The sequence below is a fragment of the Trachymyrmex septentrionalis genome, unplaced genomic scaffold, assembly GCF_001594115.1.
Source record: "Trachymyrmex septentrionalis isolate Tsep2-gDNA-1 unplaced genomic scaffold, Tsep1.0 scaffold40, whole genome shotgun sequence".
In the NCBI taxonomy this organism is placed as follows: Eukaryota; Metazoa; Arthropoda; class Insecta; order Hymenoptera; family Formicidae; genus Trachymyrmex; species Trachymyrmex septentrionalis.
The window spans coordinates 4,047,957-4,051,848 of record NW_017305569.1 but is presented as its reverse complement, the minus strand read 5'-3'; the positions used below and the strand labels follow the sequence as shown (position 1 = coordinate 4,051,848).

The window sequence follows — 3,892 nt, the reverse complement described above, 5'->3', positions numbered from 1 at the left end:
TATATATATACAGGATGATTCAAAACAAATTTTTATCCTTGAAATATCGTATTCTCGAGTTAATTCTGAGACGATTTTTCCTCTTCAAAAATTTTATCCGATGCTTAGTTTTTGAATTATTAAGAGTTTTATTAAGAGTTATTAAGAGTTTTGAATTATTATTTTTTGAATAAATAGTTAGCAAATCACGAGTCAAATACAAAAATACAGAAATGCAACTCACCGTCAGATGCAGGCAACCATCGCGTCATACTTACGCAAGACGATTGCTACGATCAACTTGATGGTTTTACATAATAGTACGCGCATATTAGTACATTTTTAAAAAAGAAATATCGTCTCAAATTAAAGGAATGCAAGATTCTCTCTCTCTCTCTCTCTCTCTCTCTCTCTCGCTCGCTCACTCACTCACTTACTCTCTCACTCGCTCACTCACTCAATCACTCAGTTACTTATTCTTTTACTTACATGTCAAGACGATTTAATAATTCCAAATCATGAAAAAAGCCGGAATTACAATGAATTTTCCGATAGAATTCCAAACAGTGGACTTCCAAACAATTAAGTGTTTCTTTTAATAAATTTAAATAATCACGCACAACACTAACTGTATATCTACTCGATCTATTATTTACTCGTTTAAGGAAATGAGAAATGTATTAATGAAATTGAATCATTAATCACTATATCGATCACTGTCGATTAATTGTTTGGCGAAATCGAGAACTGCGTATAAAAATTTACGTTACTATTACACAACACGCGTTACTCGACGTGACAAACAGTCGCGCACTGATTTTATTATAATTGAACAGTCAAATATATACGCAAATTTACATGATCATAGTGTAATCTGTCTTATCGACTTAATGCATTAATTTTATATTATGGGTTGATAAGTAAGATTACTACGACCAAGAAAGATTCTTCATGAACTGAAGTATCGCTGTTTAACGTAAACGCTTGATTAATTGAAACGTCACAAAAATTCAAAATGTGACAATTCCAATTGCAAACGATGAAAGAATGTTGTATGTTACTCGTTTTTTTGCAGAGTTAATATTTCCCGCACGTTTCTCTCATTCTTTTCTCTTTTCACTTTGCCTTATAAGAAATATTCCAGGTAACAACGTATTAATCGCCCTAAAAAGGACGGATTGCTTTCGATCATCCTAAAAAGAACGGATTGTTTTAAACGCTCTGAAAAGAGTGGATTGCTTTAGAACACCCTGAAAAGAACGGAAGACAAAATTTTATAAAAAATGTTCAAAATGATCACCATCCATCATAATGCAGGCTTGCATGCGTCTCAACAAATTTCTTTGTACATTTTCCGTAACATCCTCTTTGATAGCTCATATGGCATATCGCAATCTTGTTTCTAGATCTTCTGCATCTTCCGAAAGCGTTTTATAAATTAACTCCTTGTCCAGTAGCCCCAGAAAAAGAAATTCAAAGAATTGAGGTCTGGAGATCTTGCGGGCCAACGTATTGGCACAATTCTGGCGTTATGTGGCCCAGCGCCGTCTTGCTAAAAAATTATTTTATTCCTCTCTAGTAGTGGAATATTATTTAAAAAATCTGGCAAATTATTTTTTAAAAGTTCGACGTATATTACACCATTTAAAATGTCTGGAGGAATAACGGGACCTAATATTTCAGTTTCCATAATTCCCGCCCAGATATTAATGCGGGCCAACGTGTTTGAAAGAGTTCCTCAATCGCGTAACTCTCAAATTTTCCTCACTCCATAAATGCATGTTGTGAGAATTTAATATTCCTTCTCGTGTAAATAGCGATTCGTCGCTAAATATTACACGAGAAGGAAATCTGAAAGTAGATCTCGATCTACTTTTCTTAAAAAGTTTTCGCAAAATCTCCTTCTTAAAGGATAATCTTCTTTTCTCAAATGTTGCACGGGAGTATAATGAAATGCATGCAATTTTTCGTCTTTCAATATGCTGTGTATAGTTGAATATGATAAATTATGCTTTCGAACAATAACCTGAATACTTGTTTTAGATTTTTGTTCAAAAACACGAATTATTCTTTCTGTATTCCAAATTTCTTGCGGCACGTTCTCTATCGTGTTTATTTGGGAGGACACTACCAGATTCACGCAATCTACTTGAAGTATGGTGGAAGCCGACGGATGTCTTTGTCGATGCGGATATAATTCCGCATATCTTTTTTCAGCTAAGTAATGCTGTCCGTAACTCTCGCCATATGCCCATCATCATATCGTAATATTCTTTATTTGAATATACTATATTGACCTTTGTTTCTGATACTCGAGGGATTATTGATTCATGAATTGATCGGTCCCGAATTTATATGATCCATGTGGGAGGTCCGCTTCCCGCTTCGGTCAAATCATGTTGCGTGTAGCGTGTATCGAGATTCGGATATTTCTTTTTCAAAAATGTACTAATGTGTGTGTACTATTGTGTGAAACCATCAAGTTAATCGTAGCAATCGTCTCACGTAAGCACTCGAGTCTGGTGAGTTGCATCCCGTCCCTGCCTATTTCTTGTATTTGACCCGTGATTCGCTATTTCTTTTAATAATTCAAAAACTAAGTATCGGACAAAATTTTCAAAAAGGAAAAATCATCTTAGAATTAACTCGAGAATACATTTTAAGGATAGAAGTTTGTTTCGAATCATCTTCTATATAAAACTTTTAATGATATTAAAAAATTTATATCAAGTCATATTTTAATTTGCGTTATTTCTTGGCGACGATCAGAATGTACTACACAGTAAAATAAAAATTGCAAAGAGATCAAGAAAGGTGAAACTTCTCGCTGAACACATATACGGTAATACGCATGAGACAATACAAAAGAAATTCTAATATTATATATTTACAGACGTCGTCAAAATAAAAAGAAATGCAAGACACAAAAGAAAATGATCACGAAAGTGCGAAATCGAAAGTCACATTGGCTGATAAGGTCTCAACAATTGTTTTCTCCTTCCCTCCCCTTTCCCACCACGTGGGAAGTTCCCTTCCATTCCATTGGCAATTCCCGGGCAGGACATTCAAATTCTGCTTCGCCTGATCGGCTCGCGTCCATGCCATTTTGGTCGCATCCCAATGTATTGGAATTCACTTTAAAGGGGTACAGCTAAGATGAGACCATATCAGTCCACGAAGTCCAGCAGAGAACGCGAGATCGTCATCAAGGATGGAAGCAGAGAAACTTCGAAGGATGGGAGTGGGAAAAGAGAATTCAAGGGTGAAATGGCGGCGGGTGCGGAATAGTCGAGCGGTCGCGCTTTACGATGATGGTAGCTTCACCCGTAAAAGCCAATGTAGCGCTACCGTCCTGGCCGCCTGCCGCAACGTGCATCTCTTGACCTCCTCCGTATGGCTCTCGCCTAGTTTCAAACGAGGATATACTTAACCATCCCGTGCATGAAGCGATTCGACGTGCAAAGATCCCAAAGAACAGCTTCATTATCCGTGGATGCTTTCTACATCTCCGGTATGCACGATACCAATCCTTGTTGTCGATAGTTTGCAAAGTTTTCGGAAGCCATACAATGCCCATCAATATTTTGCGCCGATCACGTTCCCCGCGTATTATATAGAAGTAGCCGCTCATACCACGTCGTCTTTGAACGTCTTATCGGTAAGATATTATTGAATTCCTTGAAGCGTTTCAGAAGTACACTCTAACTTTAGCGACGCGTTTGTCGTCTAATGGAGCGATTTAATAGCATACCGGCAGTCACGATTGCTTAAAAACTCAACCGATTTCTTTTCTTAGACAAATTGACTCTTTTCGTTTCTTCCAAGTCCGAAAAACTTTTTAAGTATAAAACGTTAATAAAGAATACTATATAATTTTCCGATATTCTTTGTACAAATAAAAAGGTTGTTATTA

General features: G+C 36.6%; 1 protein-coding gene across 2 annotated transcripts in view; it reads right to left on the bottom strand.

Annotated features, from left to right (window-relative positions):
• The window catches only part of LOC108751128 (basement membrane-specific heparan sulfate proteoglycan core protein-like), a 235,722-nt gene extending 235,235 nt beyond the window's left edge, over positions 1-487 (bottom strand). For both annotated transcript variants that reach the window (XM_018491158.1, XM_018491160.1), the window contains exon 1: positions 469-487. The gene's annotated coding sequence lies outside the window, so the exon portion shown is untranslated. The remainder of the gene's footprint in view (positions 1-468) is intronic.
• Positions 488-3,892: the final 3,405 nt, after the last annotated feature.